The following is an 18,593-nucleotide window of genomic DNA, read 5'->3' as shown; positions in this document are numbered from 1 at the left end:
TGGCTTTCCAGAGGTATGCTACCAAACATTTAAGGAAGAGTTAACACCTATTCTCTTGAAGCTGTTCCAAAAAATAGAAATGGAGGGAAAACTTCCAAACTCTTTCAATGAAGCCAGCATTACCTCGATTCCAAAACCAGATAGAGACCCCACTAAAAAGGAGAACTATAGTCTAATTTCCCTGATGAACACGGATGCAAAAATCCTCAACAAGATATTAGCCAACCGGATCCAACAATACATTAAAAAAAAATTATTCACCACGACCAAGCGGGATTTATACCTGGGATGCAGGGCTGGTTCAATATCTGCAAAACAATTAACGTGATTCATCACATCAATACAAGAAAGGACAAGAATCCTATGATCCTCTCAATAGATGCAGAGAAAGCATTTGACAAAATACAGCATCCTTTCTTGATAAAAAGCCTCAAGAAAGTAGGGATAGAAGGAGCATACCTCGAGATCCTAAAAGCCATATATGAATGCCCCAATGCTAATATCATCCTCAATGGGGAAAAACTGAGAGCTTTCCCCCTAAGGTCAGGAACAAGACAGGGATGTCCACTCTCGCCACTGTTATTCAACATAGTATTGGAAGTCTTAACCTCAGCAATCAGACAACACAAAGAAATAAAAGGCATCCAAATTGGCCAGGAGGAGGTCAAACTTTCACTCTTTGCAGATGACATGATACTCTAAATGGAAAACCCAAAAGATTCCACGAAAAAACTGCTAGAATTGATTCATGAATTCAGCAAAGTTGCAGGATATAAAATCAATACACAGAAATCGGTTGCATTCCTATACACCAACAATGAAACAACAGAAAGAGAAATCAAGGAATCGATCTCATTAACATTGCACCAAAACCCATAAAATACCAGGAATAAATCTAACCAAAGAGGTGAAAAATGTATACCCTCAAAACTGTAGAAAGCTTGTGAAAAAAATTGAAGAAGACACAAAAAAATGGAAAAAGATTCCATGCTCCTGGATAGGAAGAACAAATATTATTAAAATGTCAATATTACCCAAAGCAATCTACATATTCAATGCAATCCCTATCAAAATAACACCAGCATTCTTCACAGAGCTAGAACAAATAATCCTAAAATTTATATGGAACCAGAAAAAGACCCCAAGTAGCCAAAGCAATCTTGAAAAAGAAAACCAAAGCAGGAGGCATCACAATCCTGGACTTCAAGCTATACTACAAAGTTGTAATCATCAAGACAGTATGGTACTGACACTCAGATCAATGGAACAGAATAGAGAACTCAGAAATGGACCCACAAACGTATGGCCAACTAATCTTCAACAAAGCAGGAAAGAATATCCGATGGAATAAAGACAGTCTCTTCAGCAAGTGGTGCTGGGAAAACTGGACAACGACATGCAGAAGAATAAACCTGGACCGCTTTCTTACACCATACACAAAAATAAACTCAAAGTGGATGAAAGACCTAAATATAAGACAGGAAGCCACCAAAATCCTCGAGGAGAAAGCAGGCAAAAACCTCTTTGATCTTCACCGCAGCAAATTCTTACTCACCATGTCTCTGGAGGCAAGGGAAACAAAAGCAAAAATGAACTACTGGGACATCATTAAATAAAAAGATTCTGCATAGCGAAGGAAACAATCAGCAAAACTAAAAGGCAACCGACAGAATGGGGGAAGATATTTGCAAATGACATATCAGATAAAGGGTTAGTATCCAAAATCTACAAAGAACTTATCAAACTCAACACCCAAAAAACAAATAATCCAGTAAAGAAATGGGCAAAAGACATGAATAGATACTTCTCCAAAGAAGACATCCAGATGGCCAACCAACACATGAAAAAATGCTCAACATCACTCAGCATCAGGGATATACAACTCAAAACCACAATGAGACACCACCTTACACCTGTCAGAATGACTAACATTAACAACTCAGACAACAACAGATGTTGATGAAGATGCAGAGAAAGAGGATCTCTTTTGCATTGTTGGTGGGAATGCAAGCTGGTGCAGCCACTCTGGAAAACAGTATGGAGGTTCCTCAAAAAACTAAAATAGAACTACCCTACAACCCAGCAATTGCACTAGTAGGTATTTATCCATGGGATACAGGTGTGCTGTTGTGAAGGGACACATGCACCACCATGTTTATAGCAGCACTATCAACAATAGCCAAAGTATGGAAAGAGCCCAAATGTCCATCGATGGATGAATGGATAAAGAAGATGTGGTATACATATAGAATGGAGTATTACTTGGCAATAAAAAAGAATGAAATCTTGCCATTTGCAACTATGTGGATGGAACTGGAGCATATTATGCTAAGTGAAAGTAGTCAGAGAAAGACAAAAATCATATGACTTCACTCATATGAGAACTTTAAGAGACAAAACAGATGAACATAAGGGAAGGGAAACAAAAATAATGTAAAAATAGGGAGGGGGACAAAACAGAAGAGACTCATAAACATGCAGAACAAACTGAGGGTTACGGGAGGGGTTGTGGGAGGGGGGATGGGCTAAATGGGTAAGGGACACTAAGGAACCTACTCCTGAAATCATTGTTGCACTATATGCTAACTAATTTGGATGTAAATTTAAAAAATAAAAATAAAAAATAAAACAAGTTAAAAAAGAACAAAAAGAAAAAAAAAGATAGTAAAAAAAAAAAAAGAAAGTTGTGGCCAGGCCAATGGGGAGACCTTAAGTCAGAGTCATCTATCAGAGAAGTCCTGCATCACACACGAATGAGCCTGAACCTGTATTTCACTGTGCTTAGTCATTGCTGGGAGCAGCCTAGGAGAAGCAAATACAGTGAAAAATTCAGACAGGATCATCTTGGACTGTCATCACAATGCTTTTGCAGCAGGGGACCTAGGTGGTCTAGTTTTCAAGGGTGCCATATTAGCTATCTCTGAGCTAGGAGACAAGGGAAGAGGATGGGATCCAGGAGACATATAAAAGAACTCTAAATGTATTTATAGTATTTTACTTCTGAAGCTGAGAAGTGGGGACATAGATGTTCACTTTGTTATTCTCTTTGTTTTGGGGTAGGGGTGGGAAAAATGAGAGGTTAATAAGTTGATACATAGGATTTAAACAAAGCTTTCCTCATATTTTGCTGTCATGTGGAACACAGCAGCAGGACTGAGGGATGAGAGAGATTATAGCCTTCTTGATGCTCATCCAATTTATGGGGACATTTGACACGTGAGAAGGAGGGAAAAGTACGGGAGCAAAGTACTTAAATGCTGAGAGAGGATGGGTCCCATACACAGAAGAAAGGACCTGTCCCTTGATAGGAACAAGGTAAGTTTATTCACCCTTGAAAAAAGGCAAGCTGAACTCGTGGCAAAGATGTAGGGAGAATAGATTTTGTGGTGGGAAGATGAGGAAGTTCTCTAATGACTGCTTTTATCTTCTCAGTAAAAATCAGCTGACAGTAAGGCAGAGGAAAGTGGTTTTGGAGGTTTGAGGCGAGTGGAATTGCCAAGGAGTCCCAAGGGCTCACTTGAGGTTTGTGGTCAGAGATTCAAAACAAAAGCAGTTGGTCTGGTTGTGTGCTTTCCACCAGCCATAAGCAGGTGCTTAGACGCAGGCTTGTAGTTGGCCCAGAGCATGGAAGGATTTAACCAAAGCAGGCTTTTGCCAGGCAAGTACAGTGAAGACAGTATAAGGTGGAGGGATTTGGGGGTACAGGGAAAGACAGTATTACAGTGATAGACTATGGGAAGTGAGCATACGGGTACTTTTTAACTCTTTTTCCTTTACCCTGTATTTTCTAAAAGCTGTAAATTAGAGCTAAAAGCTTGATACATTTCAGTTTAGCATTTTTGACAAGATTATTTTGTAGGCAAGGCTGTGAATTTCATATTGCATCACATCAGGAGGCACATAATGCCCGGCCATCCCACTAGTTTTGATGCTAAGATCGATTCCCATGTGAACAATAAATAACCAGGGTAATACCCATCTCAAGCATGTAACTCTCTTAACTGTGTTTAAAAAAAAAAAAAAGAAGAAGAAGAAAGAAAAGACAGAAGAAAAGAAAAAAGTCCGGTGATCAAAAGTACGACGCAAACAAAAGTTTGGAGACCCACTGTTTCAGAAAGCTACAGCATTTTTGATATTGAAGGACTCATAAGCCAGAGTGAGTTCTCTAGGCATTGTGATTAGAAGTACAGGACCCCAGTGTGAGGGAAATCGTGGAGAACAGAAGGAAGTTGTACCTCATTTTATGCCTTTCCTCATTCTAAGCCTGAAACTAAATGAGCCTACCTTCCAAATCTAAAGATTCTACCTCTTTGTGGTTTTTTTTTTTTTTTTTTTTTTTTTTTTTTTGTCTACATAGTGAGATATTTCTTTCATTTGTATTCCAGAACTCTGGGTAATGGGTGGTCTCTTTTTCAGTTGATCTAGGAAGTTCATAATTTTGGAAATGATGAGGAGATTGGGGTTATACCCAGAAAGTCTTCTATGATCTTACTGTATCTCTTTGAGGGTTCTTCTTCTTCTTCTTCTTCTTCTTCTTCTTCTTCTTCTTATTATTATTATTATTATTTTGGTAAAGTTTTTTTAACATTTTTAAAAATTTTAATGTTTATTTATTTTTGAGAGAGAGATAGAGTGAGGGGGGGAGGGGAGTCACAGAATCTGAGGGGAGCTCCAGGCTCTGAGCTGTCAGCACAGAAGCCCAGGCGAGGCTTGAACTCACCAAGAACACGACCTGAGCTAAAGTTGGACACTTAGCCGACTGAACCACCCAGGTGCCCTGGTAGAGTGTTTTCACTGTTCTATTAGCTCTATCACCTGGTTACTGAGCTTGGACTTCCTCCATCAGGCCACTGTTGCCTGTTAAGAAGGGTATAATTTTCCTCTGCCTTCTCCACTTCCAAAATATACTCTAAGTTACGATCACTTCTCACCATCCCCACTGCTAACACCCTAGTCCAATTCCTCGTCATGTCTTGACTGGATTTCACCAATAGCCTCTGCATGGTCTGGTCTCCAGCTTCTACATTTATCCCGCCCCTCCCCACAGCAGCCAGAAGGAGCCTTTTAAATTCAAAGTCATGTCATGTTACTCCTCTGTTCCTTCACCTTCAAGGGCTCCTTCCCAGCTCACTCAGCATAAAAGCCGAAGCTCTTACAACGGCCTGCAAAGCCTTACAAGATGTGACCTGGGTTACTCCTGCTCTAGTCTTTCTCTGCCTCAGCCCTATGCCAGCAGAAGAAGTGATACGTCTTGTTTATCTGAAAGATACCAGACGTGCTCCTGTGTTAAGGTCTGTGCTCTGGCTGTTTCATCTTCCCAGAAAGTTCTTTCATCTTGGCTGACTCCCTGACTTCAATTCTTTGCTCAGTTGTCATCTTCTCAATAAACCTGCTCTTACTACACCATTTAATTTTTTTTTAACGTTTATTGATTGATTTTTGTGAGACAGAGAGTGCATGGGTGTGCAAGCCAGGGAGGGGGCAGAGAGACGGAGAGAGGGAGAGGGAGAGAGAGAGAGAGAGAGCCCTAAGCAGGCTCTGTGCTGCCACCTGTACAGAGCCCAACACTGGGCTCAAACTCACGAACAATGAGATCATGACCTGAGCCAAAACCAGGAGTCAGAGCCATCCAGGCACCCATTAAATACTGTATTTAAAACTATAATTTATGTTGCCCCACCCAGTACATTTGTCTTTTTTATATCGCCTTTTGTGTTCTATTTTTATCTTTATCATCTTACCTAAATTACATATTTCTTATGTTTATTATTTATGTATTGTCTGTCTCTCCTGCCCGAATATAAGCTCCATGAGGCTGAGATTTTTGTTTTATTCATTGCTGTGTCTCGGGGCCTACAATAGCACCTAGAAGGCATTGGATATTTAACTAACATGTGTTGAATGGATACAATAAATGATTTTTAAAATTATCCTTTATCTAAGATTTGTCTGTTTCTCTTTTGGCCACTTTGTTTTTACTGCTTCTGCTTTGTGCTGTTTACTTCTTCAAATATCTGGCAGTCCTGAAATGTCTATTTATATTTATGAATGAAGAAAGCTAGGATACCACATCTCTGTATGTACAAAGGCCTCTTTTTTCTTTTTCTTTTTTTTCTTTTTTCTCTTCTCTTCCTTCCCTTCCCTTTCCTTTCCTCTCTTTTTTCTTTTCTTTTCAAGTCTATTTCCTTCAACGGGAAGGCTAGCTGCAAACAAGCTTTCACTAAGCCCTCCCCCCCCCCAGCCCCTTCCCCCCAGGCTGAACTGATAAGGGCTGTGTCCTGTTTGCTTACACCAATCCCACACCTCAACAGAGCAATTACCTTCTCTAAAGTGCCATTCTCTGAGTTTAGCCTCAGGGTAAATAGATGAGGCTAGGAACTCTGTGTGTATGTTGACGATGGAGAGAACAAACAGGAAGGAAAGGTAGAGGAAGTCAGACCAACACATCTGTTCAGAAGATATCCCTTCAAGGAGCCATTTCAATGGGTCCCTCCTTTACCACCCCCCCCCCCGGTTTTTTTGTTTTTTTGTCTATGTGCTGTCTCCAACTGTCTGAGTGAGGAACCATTCTTTCTCACAAGGGAGAATTCTCTACTTCAGACTCCGTCACGTATTTGACATGAAGTGCCCCCCATTCTAATGTATTCCTCAGCAAAACCCATCTATTTTCAATCTTCTAGAAATTCTCTACGGAATTGACTGGCCTGTTTCCCGAACCTACATCACTTTCTTCTCTGCCTATGATGACTCTATTTCCTTTTGTTTTAACTAGTATCTTTGCGGAATGTAGTGAGAAACATGCATAAAGAAATGTTTAGTCCTCTATCTTGAAAAAGAGCCAGAAGAATCTCTGATGACACAATAGCACTTGTTAGCAAAAGGAGAAAGCCATTTATCTGAAGTAGAGAACACTCTTAACTTTCACTTCAGTTTCGTTTCTTTTTTTAAATTCAAGTAAAATTACACTTCATATGTTGAATTTTAATTCAATGTTTTTAAGCATCCAAGAGGAAGCTTGCTGTGTGAACACTGGAGAATGTAGCCATTCTCACATACCAGGTCACAGTCATCATCCATACCGTCTTCAAAGTGATGGATGGAAAGGCATGAGAGGCGATTAAAGACAGCAGAATGTTTCTACCATTCATCCACAAACCCACAGACAGACACCTGATGTATATGTCACACAAATTCACATATCTGCTTTATCCCAGAATTCTTTAGAGAGATTATATAAATCCCTTACTCTAATATGGTCTTTGTATTTGCAATGCCCAAAAGACAAGGGCAAAATTGATTTTATAACACACTCTGCCATTTAAAAATACAATGTATTTTATCCTTGGTAATAACCACAAAGTGATAAATTGACAGTTTTTAAATGTATGTCAAATTTCTTTTGTTATCACCAAATTGAAAAATATTTCTAAATGCATTCCCTGGTGACAACTGACAATGACTTTGGTCTCCTCAAATCTTTGATTCAAATATGTCATGGATTTAAAGAAATACACTTCAGAATAAATTCCTCGAAGATGAAAATTTTCTTATGGATTTAATGCATTCTAATGGTTAAACTGTTTCTTGTTTCCCCAAGTTAATTGTAAAATAGAATAAACATGAACCGGATTACATTACAGCAAAAGTGGTACAGGACCCTACCATGTTATACATAAATAGTTACTGCAGGCATAGTCTCTACAAAAAGCAAAGGTTGTTACAATGAAGACAAGGGCTGCTCTTTGAAGAGAATGTAAAACTCTCCAAGTAACAATTTATAATGTTTCTTCAAGGCATTGATCTAAATTATACTTACCTTAAAACCAATGAAACAGCAACGTTCATTAACAAAGTAGGTGACTGCATACATGGCTTAATTTGAAGGTTGCCCCGAGCTCTCTCCTTTAACGGAATGCCATGATTCTTAGAACCCACAAAGTCTGACCTGTTCTTTGAGCCTTTTAGGAGGATCTTAAAACGTGCTGAAAAGGTTATTGGGCAAAAAGATGGAGCTTACAACTGGGAGAGAATCTAATGATCATGGGTTTTTACCTCCAATTATTAGCTATACAATCTCCACCAATAAACTCTTTCATTTCAGGCTCTTATAAATCAAAAATCACTCAAACCCTCTTAAGTAAGAAAGAGAATTTATTTTTAATTCAGTGAAGTATCACAGGAACCACAAAACAAAAACAAACAAACAAAAAACATGCCAGCCAAAGGATGGATAGAATTCAAAGTAACTTTGGGAGCAATCCCTTTCAAACTTCCATTTCTCTCACCATATCTGTGCTTCTTGGAATGCTTCTGTCATTTTCCTTAGTGTTGTTGAGATTCCTCTGCTTACCCATCTTAAGCATGACCATAAATGGCAGCCTCCTCATTAGGCCTACAGATCCTTAAGTTAGCAACCTACTGCTGGACTTTTTAAAAAAAATTTAATGTTCATTTATTTTTGAGAGAGAGAGAGAGCGAATGGGGGCAGGGGCAGAGAGAGAGGGAGACACAGACTCCTGAAGCAGGCTCCAGGCTCCACCTAGAGCCCCACGCAGGGCTCCAACTCAGGAGCAGTGAGATCATGACCTGAGCCAAAGTCAGAGGCTTGACTGACTGAGCCACCCAGGTGCCCCACAGCTGGATTTTTTTTTTTTTTTTTTGATTCCATGTCCAGAGAGGAAAGATCAGATTGCAATAGCTCATGCTTTCCTACCAGACCAATCTCTTGGAGTCCTGGGGTCCCTAGCAAACATTTACCTTGGCCCAATACCTGTGGCCAGGGAGAGTGTGGTCACACAGGAAGTGGGTGTATCCAAGTGGCCAGGCAGCAAGGAGGCAGCAGGAAGACACAGTCTCTAGTAAACTTTCTTCATCTCATTTCCTCATCTGCAAGACCTGGACCAGCAATCCGCTTCACATATGTGTAGGGGGAGGGATTGAGGTATTTTGTTGACTTTTTTACTTAGATTGACTTAGGATGACATATTGCCCTTCTGTGCTTTTTGGCAAAGGCCACCATTTTATTCACTTTAATATAGCTGACATCACTGATGGTGACTGTCGTCCTGTTGGATCTTCATTGCAATCTTAGCATACATGAGAGTTGGCTCCAGGGTACGTAAGCACTGCCTGAACTACTGCAACATCTCACTGAGACCAGTTTATTCAACAACTCATATTTGTAGATCATCCTCTAGTTCAGAAAGTGCTCTGCAGGACTAACGGGAACCACATCTAGTGCTGCCCCTGCCTCTAGGTGCCATCATTTCGTGTGTTGATGTGTGCTGGCCACGTACACTGCATAGGCTTCCCTTCCAAGGCCCATTATGTTCCTCCTTCTGCTGCAACCCTGTCGTCTTGAGACCAGACCTCTGCTCACCTGGGCTTCAGGTATGCTGGTGCTGCTTCTTTAAGACAGAAGGCTGCCAAACACGTGACTTGTGATTGCAGTTTGATTTTTTAAATGATAAAAATAAACCAATAGGTGAGGCCAGTGTTTACTGGAGGAAAACACTCAGGATGAGGGTGCTCTGGGAAGTCAGGGAGCCAAAGAAGCAGTGGCCTAATTTTCAAATGAAGCAGAAAACTTAAGAGATTAATATAGTTTGGTTCAGAAACTCTTGTCGTTTCCTGATTACTCAAAGATCAAAAAGTTACCTCGTTCTCTTCTTTATTTCAAACTTCTTGATATCTTGCACTATGGTTAAAAATCTTGGATAATTACTACCATATTTTCATGACTTCAGAGGTGAAAATGTAGCCTGTAGTCTTCTTACAACTATCTTAAAGAAGCAAGTGTCCTGCAAAAGGCGACTGCTTTAAAGCCCCATCCACAAATTATTGCTATACTTCTCTGTGGGTTCTTCCTATTAAAAAACAAAACAAAACAAAAAAAACATTATATGTAATTGGACCAATGAATTGTATCCAGGATCCACCTTTAACTATAAGTTTTAGGAGACAGTATAAAAGCAATCTAATAGCAACCTGTGTTAGATGTGTTTCTTATCAGCTTCTCAGTTTCCAAACTCATCAAATATTGAACTTCCTGGAGCCAAAACCAACCCTCCAGAAGCTGAAACATTTATTTAGAACTACACTCAGAATATAAAGAGCTAGGACAGGAAAGAAAAACAAGTCAATACAAGCACAGTGTTCGTTTCTCCCAGAACGTGTGTTCTGAAAGACAAATACTGAGCCGCAAACACTGAAAGCCATGTCTGCTGTTCTCCAGTTCCTATGACTACCCCTGCCCCCTGTGCAAATCGTAGCGAGGGTTCCATTACCACCCACCGTGGGAAGCCACAGTCTGGAATCAGGACCAACAGAAGCCAGATCTAGTACTGCTCCTGTCTCTAGATACTCGTGTGGCTTAGCTTCTTGATCTGCCAATCTTAAGGTGGGATCATACATTAATACCTGATTTGCTTACTTCAATTGGTTGTTTTTTTTTTTTTTCAACGTTTATTTATTTTGGGGACAGAGAGAGACAGAGCATGAACGGGGGAGGGGCAGAGAGAGAGGGAGACACAGAATCGGAAACAGGCTCCAGGCTCTGAGCCATCAGCCCAGAGCCCGACGCGGGGCTCGAACTCACGGAGCGCGAGATCGTGACCTGGCTGAAGTCGGACGCTCAACCGACTGCGCCACCCAGGCGCCCCTTCAATTGGTTGTTTAAAGTAGAAAATATGATTGGGGAGCCTGTGTGGCTCAGTCAGTTGAGCATCTGACTCTTGATTTTGGTTCAGGTCATGATCCCAGGGTCACGGGATTGAGCCCCGGGTCGGACTCCACCCTGAGCGTGGAGTCTGCTTTGGATTCTCTCTCTCTCTGTCTCTCTCTCCCTCTGTCTCTCTCTCTCTGTCTTGCTCTCCAGTAAAATAAATAAATAAATAAATAAATAAATAAATAAATAAATAAATAAAATAACAAAATAAAACATAAAATAAGATCATATATGTGAAACTACTTTGAAACTAAAAGTTGTTCTACAAAATCAGGAATGAAGTGAAGGTATGATATTTTTGCTGAGAACCCAAACATTGTTTCTGCTCTTAGCCACTGAAGAGAAGCCCCAAACTATGTAATTTTCTTTTCTTAGTTATAAACAATTTAGGAAAGAATGTTCTTACTCTGATGTATTCCCTCTCACCACCATCCCACCAGGCCTTCAGAATTCTGCTGACATTTTCCTCGACAAGTATGAGGATTTCACTGACATTTTCCTCAAGGCCTTTTCAGCTTCTGACTGTACCACAGTCCCAAAGCCGGTGTCACATGTCTCAGGGTTTTGTTATGACAGCACCCACTTCTAGGTACTAAAACCCATTCAGATTATCCATCACGGCATCAGTAAGCTACTCCAAAATTTAGTGGCTTAAAACAATAGCAAATATTAATTTTGCTCACAGATGTTCATTTGGGGCAGAGCCTAGAAGAGGTAGCTCATTTTTACCTCACAGCATCACTTGGGGCTGCTTGACTAGGATCCGCAGGACCTGAATTCAAGACAGCAAATTGGTGCTTGCCACCACCCAAGGGCTCATCAGGGCTATGGACCTGTCAGTGTGGGTCATCCTGCAGTCGACTTAGGCTTCCTCATGGTATGGCGGCTAGGTACCAAAAGCGAGCTTCCAAGAGACAGAAAGAGAAAGTTGTGTTTTAAGGCTTGTGCCTGGAAACTGTCATAGCATCCTTTCTACCATTTTCTAGCTTTCTCTTGAATTATTGCATCGATAGAACCACCCAGAACAATGATATGTAATAATAATGATTGTGTAAAGATCTCTTAGTTTACTCCTGAGTTGAAAGGGAATGCTTCTAATGTTTTTCAAGTCAGTATAATGATGGAGTTAGCCTTGACATACCTATGTTTTATGATGTTAAAAGTATCCATCTATTTCTATTTTACCAAAACATTTCACCAAAAGAGGGGCCTAGGCAGCTCAGTCAGTTGAGCACCCAACTCAATTTTGGCTCAGGTCATGATCTCATGGTTTGTGGGATGGAGCCCCACATTGGGCTCCACACTGACAGCACGGAGCCTGCTTGGGATTCTCTCTCTCCCTCTCTCTCTGCCCTTCTGCTGTGTGTGCGCATGCATGTGCTCTCTCTCTCTCTCTCTCTTCTCTCTCTCTCTCAGAGAGAGAAGTCTTTTGAAGTCAGAAGACGTTTTGTTATTCATTATTGTTTTCCCCAGGTCAAATAAAGTGACTGGTAGCCAATAGGTCCTTAGAAATATTTGTTAAATGATTTAAAGAAATTATAGGAGTTCAATAACTATTTACTGATGCCTTCTCAATGGCATTTCTAGAAAAACACTGCAACCATGATTAGCACACTCTTGACTTATCACTTCTTTTTCTCTGCTGTGTGCATTCTTGGTCAAGGTTAATATATCTGCAACCACAATGCTGCAAATGGGCAGAGAGCTATTTCCTATGAAATCTAGTGTATGACCACACACACACACACATGCACACACATACACACACCCATGAACTGGCAGAAGATTATAATAGCACCCTTTTTGAGATAGCTAAGAGGACCACTTATAGTGGTGGCAGGTAACTCTTAATTATTACTGCTAAAAAATATTCTTCAATGTTTTCATTCCTGCTGGCTACCTTCCTTAATACTAAAGGTTCTGAATCTCTGACTCCATTCTTCATGCCTCAGTAGCCTAGCAGCAAGGAACCAAATTCCAATTTTAAATATATGGCCCAGGTTTTAGTGTGCTTCTATGGCTGAAGGTATGCTGATAGACTTAAAAAGTAGTATTAATCACAAACAATCATCTTAACCTTTTGGGAAAGACACTACCACTGTTGGTATTTTTGAAAATCAATGCATCTTTCAATATAAATAAGCAATTGTAAGCCAGATAACCAAATTCAAGCCCTGATTTCAGATCTTTATTCATAGACTAACACATAAGTGTCCAGTATCACTGTAACTTCCATTGTGGATTATTTTAAAACAATAAAACTTTAAACATAGAAACTAAGAACTAGAAATTAAGGGATTGATAATACAAGTTTAAAGAAAAAACTCTATCTGTAAATCTTTTTTTTTAATGTTTGTTTTTGAAAGAGAGAGCGTGAGCATGAGTAGGGGAGGGGTCAGGGGGGGGGACAGAGGATCTGAAGTGGGCTCTGAGATGACAGCAGAGAGTCTGATGCAAGCCTCGAACTCATAAACCGTAAGATCATGACCTGAACTGAAGTCAGATGCTTAACTGGCTAAGTCACCCAGGTATCCCTATCTATAAATCTTGGTAGAATTCTTCAAAGAGGTCATTTAAATTATAAAATTTAGAACCGCTGACCTAACTTCTATGAAGAATAAACATTAAAAGCCAACTAACTTCATCATCTGGAGAAGTTAGAGCTTCTACAAACATGTGTCTTCTATATGGCAGACACTTAACAATTAAATAATCCTAGGATTAGAAGGGAATTGGAAGATCCCTAAAGAGTACTAAGTGAAACAATAAAGGTGAAATGAATATACAAGAGCCTAATACAGAACCTGGCATTTTGTAAGCACCCTATAAGTATTTGAATTAAATCTATTTCCATTGTCAGTGATTAAAAAATAAATATTTCAGATAAAATCTCTGTGATAAGAAACATTTTTCACCATAATTCAGAGAATCCAGATACGCAAGCATATGCATTAAATACATGGTAACACTATTATACAAGTAGACAGAATGCAACACTGGATTTCAAGTCTGAAAAAACTAAATTCAAGCTCCAGATTTAGCATTTATCTGTTGTCTGAGGTTGGAAACTTCATTTCATTCATCGAAATATCCATTTTCTTACTTGTAAGAATGGGAATAATTATCTCATCACATATTGTGTGAGTTATCACAAGCACAAAATTAAGTAAGATAAATCATCAGAAAGAACAATATAAATCTAGGATATTACCATAATTGCTGTTATTGTACTAGTATATATTTTCACTCTCTGGACACTCTGAAGAGTAGGTTTAGAAAATGACATATAAATTCATCTGCAATATTATAGGAAATTTCAAAAGAGAAATGGAAATTAATACATTTTTGGAAAGTAGTTTTCCAAGGGTATAGTATGTTATAAAAATAATAAATCACTACAAATCAGATACAACAGATAAATTTTTCCGTTAACACAGTGAATGCTTCAGAATTCATGCAGTTTTCCTCAAGAAGTTCACTTAGGGCTTAACCAAACAGCTCCATAGTGTTAAGTACAGAGGAATATATCAACCACCCTAATAAAACCATCCAGGGACTCACTAGAGAGGTTCCTCAATTCTGGAACAGTTTTACAAATATTTTTGAAATAACAATAAATCGGCTTTGGGGAGGTTGATATAAATAAATTTGAAAAGAAATTAACTATGTTAATTCATCATAAAATAACTTTCAGAAAAATATGCAGAAGCTTTAAACATAAAAGGCTAAATCACACATCAAGATACCTTTGCAATAATTGGACATTTTATATTTCACAGTAAAACACTAAACTATGAAGCATGGTTTCCTAGTAACAGCAGTAATACTAGGTAAATAAAACAGAATTCAGCTTACAGCAATCAGCAACAATTCAGCTTCCAAATGAGAGGTTGAAATCATTTGGATGATTACTTTTTCATTTCCAATATCATAAAAATGGAAAAAAAGAAATCGACTTTCTAAGTGTAGAATTATTTTTTCAAAATTTGGAGAAGACATTGAAGTGGTACCCCAATGTTCTCTGGACAATCTGGGCCCTTCTTGGCTGATGTACAATTATCCTCAACAAGGTTCTCCTGACCCAGTAATTGAAAGAGAAGCCTTCCTGCATGACATAAATTTTGAAGAGCTGAGACCAACCTCATCTCTACTCACTGATGTGTGTAATACCATACTTAAAGTGTTTTTGTTTGTCTGGGCTTCTTTGGTTGTTTTGTTTTGTTTTTTGTTCTTGCCTTTCGTGTAAGACTTTCTGGTCCCCCAAATTTCAAAAATGCAAATGTTCCAATATGCACACTCGTGTCTCAAGTATAAACCCTTCAACCCAATTAAATGCTGGACATGTATAAGAATTATACTAGGAAAAAGAAGTAGAAACTGGTACATAAGAGATGATTTGCGTAAATAACTCAACTTGGTAGGTACGATTACTGAAATGCAATGGGCCTGTATTGCTCGAGAATATGAAAGGAATGTAATGCAAAAATCATTAAAACATTAAACATATACATAGAATTTTTATACTATACTGTAAAAAAAAAAAAGGCTTTGGTAACCATAGCCAGTCATTTAGAACCAATCACTAGCAAACAACAAAATGGTCAGTAAAAAAAAATAGTGAAAAAATTCAGAAATATGATCTCCTATAAATGTTATATGTATTGCTTTTGACATGTAGAGACAGACAGAAATACTGTTCTTGGAAAGTAATGACATAACGTATGTTGTTTTTCAAGACACATCATGTTATATAGGAGGCGCACCATATGTTCATGTTTTGGAACATCCTATGCCATAGGCATAGCGATCTGTCTTGGTTATCTACCAAAAATCCATTCCCCCCCTCAATCCTCCTTCCTGAAAGATCCCAGTTTTGTTTTCTTTTGTTTCACTGCTCTGGCCTACTTCCTGTGGTCAAGTGCTTAGGAAGGATATTCTAATTTCTCGCTGATGAGTAAAGGCTGAGTCCATGCCAATCATGGGAACCCCTTGCCCGTGACTAGCATGTGGTGCAATTTTGATCAATGAAACAAGATAGAAGTCCACTGTGGAGGCTTCTTTATGTTTTGTTTTGTTTTGTTTTGTTTTGTTTTGTTTTGTTTTTAAAGAAACACAGAGAAAGAGACCCTCTTCTACTAGACAGTGTTCTGTCTAGGTGCAATGCCTGGCACTACTGCAGCTATTTTGTGACCACTAGAGATGATCCAGGATACTCAGCGTGGCAAAGCATACCAACAGATAAAATCCAGATCCTTTACATCATTGAGTGGCTGAATTAACCAATCCTGGAACTCTTTTGCCTCTGGACTTCTTATTGTGTAAGCTAATACGTATTATTATTAGTGTTTAAGCCAATGGGATTGAGGTTTTTTGTAGCCAGAAGTATTCCAAATACTACAGAATGTACGTTTATCACAGCAAAGCATTTGAAAAGTCTCTTGTAATATCCCTGTACATTCGATAGAGAAATGTGGGTTGAAAAATAATTTAACTGGGCAGGTTAATAGATGGTTAAACAATGGAGGGAAGCGTTTGGTAATATGTATCACAGTTCTTTTTGCCTTTAGCTTCTTCTGCTGAACTTTGTTTGCAATCAACAATGGATAACTACACAGAAAACATAAAACATATAGATGATTTCACAGAGAGCAATAAGGTGCTAGATGACAGAATCAGAACTGAACACGTTTTTAAGTCAAAGAATGATATGAACGCCCACTACTTCTCTCCTACCTCAAGATTCTTTTCAGTTTTTATCCATGTGAGCTATCTTATCTGTGAAGCTTTTCCTTATCCCTCACTCCTAGGCACAATGTAACACACATATAGAATCCCAGTCCTGGCCCTTGCCTCTACCACTATCAAAGCTTTCACTGCAGCTTAATATATATATATTTACTTATCTCTATACATGTGAGCTCCTGGAAAACAGAAACCATGCTGTAGTCATCTTTGTACCTTCAGCCTCCCACTTGATGATATTGGTGCAATAAATGCCTACGTGAGTAAGTAAGCGAATGAATGACAAATGGATTGATTTTATTTTATTTTTTTATGTTTTTTCAATATATGAAATTTACTGTCAAATTGGTTTGCATACAACACCCAGTGCTCATCCCAAAAGGTGCCCTCCTCAATACCCATAGCCCCCACTCCCTTCCCTCCCACCCCGCGTCAACCCTCAGTTTGTTCTCAGCTTTTAAGAGTCTCTTATGCTTTGGCTCTCTCCCACTCTAACCTCTTTTTATTTTTTTTCCTTCCCCTCCCCCATGGGTTTCTGTTAACTTTCTCAGGATCCACATAAGAGTGAAAACATATGGTATTTGTCTTTCTCAGTATGGCTTATTTCACTGAGCATAACACTCTCCAGTAAATGGATCGATTTTAAAGAAACAGCTTCATTTACAGGATGCTGAAGGATAAGAACAAAAGAAACAACATTGAAAATTCCGTGGAAACTACCGAAAACCAGGAACAATCGAGTTTAGACTCGATACCACACATAGTCTCCTGACTGAGCCTTCCTTTCTTGCATTGGTAACTTGTCCACAAATGTGTGTACACATGCATGAACACACAACGTAACATTATAGGTGGCCACAAGTTTTCACACTTTCTTTGCAACCGCACTAAATTGCTTGAACTACATTTTAAACAATAATCACTATGCATTCGCAGTTACTGTAGAAATTGCTGGTTGGCTAGACAAGAGTAATTTGTGTTTCAGCCTCTCAAAAGTCCTTTGCCCCGATGGTGACAATGTAGAATACTTGGCATTAAAATCTAATCCATAGGAGTGGCTGGATGGTGCGGCCAGTTAAGTGTCCAACTGTCTATCTCGGCTCAGGTCGTGATCTCATCGTTTGTGAGCTTGAGCCCCTGCATCAGGCTCTGTGTTGATGGAGCAAAGCCTGCTTGGCATTCTGTCTCTCTTTCTCTCTGCCCTTCCTCTGCATGTGCACAGGCTCTCTCTCTCTCTCTCTCTCTCTCAAAATAACTTAAATAAATAAATAAAACCATTAAAATAAACAAACTTAAATAAATAAATAAAACCTTTAAAAAAACATAAAATCTAATCCCTATATAATTTCCTGTTCCTTCAACCGACTGCTTAAACTGTTTTACTTCCCACTGTCTTCCCCAGTGTCTTCTCCTCGTTCCCTTCCAAATTCACGTTAACATATAACCTGGGATACAAGATATAAGATTCTTTACCATACACAACTAAATCTGCGTTATATGCTTTCTAGAAAACCTAACAATGCAAACTAAGGTATATATGTATGTTAAGAATTAAAAGGATATATCCAGTTAACTTAAGAAATAGAAATGCATCGTTTTCAGAGCATAGCAAGAAAGCTGGAGGAATGATACACTAATGCTTTGTTTTAACTCAAAGGCACAGCCACCAGAAATCAAAAATAGGTTAATAAAATCACCGACCAGATAATAAAAACAAATGAATACTAGAGTTTTATTTCATTATCAAACCAGGTTCCAAGTTAACTCCTGTATGTGGAATGAGCTCTTGCTAAACATTCTTGAAAGTCCTCATTTAGATTGTGTTGTAAAATCAAACTGAGAATTGGCGCAAAAACTGAACACCTGAAAATTCATGTATGAGCCTTAGAGAAGACAAATTTAAATTGTCACTTAGAATTTAGAAAATGTGAGTATAAGGCACTTCAGCAGTTATTTTCACCTAAACTTAAGCGATCCAGTCAAGAGGTCACCAGCCTCTATTGTCTCAGACTATGGTAACCACTGCTTCCTTCAGCTCTAAGTGAAAATTATTTGTAAGAAATATAGTGCTAGGAGATACCCAGGATAATAGCTTCTCTATGTCATGTCTCCCACGACTCTTAGA

The 18,593-nt window shown here is 38.9% G+C and overlaps 1 long non-coding RNA gene across 6 annotated transcripts in view; it reads right to left on the bottom strand.

Moving 5' to 3' along the window:
- Nucleotides 1-8,133: 8,133 nt before the first annotated feature.
- The window catches only part of LOC147584824 (uncharacterized), a 92,933-nt gene continuing 82,473 nt past the window's right edge, over nucleotides 8,134-18,593 (bottom strand). For all 6 annotated transcript variants that reach the window (XR_015253700.1, XR_015253696.1, XR_015253697.1 and 3 more), the window contains 2 exons: nucleotides 11,456-11,630; nucleotides 8,134-9,866 (listed from right to left, as the gene is read on the bottom strand). This is a non-coding gene — a long non-coding RNA (uncharacterized LOC147584824). The remainder of the gene's footprint in view (nucleotides 9,867-11,455; nucleotides 11,631-18,593) is intronic.

This window comes from Puma concolor, chromosome A1, assembly GCF_028749965.1.
Source record: "Puma concolor isolate L17-30 chromosome A1, mPumCon1.1.hap2, whole genome shotgun sequence".
Classification (NCBI taxonomy): domain Eukaryota; kingdom Metazoa; phylum Chordata; class Mammalia; order Carnivora; family Felidae; genus Puma; species Puma concolor.
Note: the sequence above shows the minus strand (reverse complement) of the source record. Positions and strands in the feature narration are given on the sequence as shown.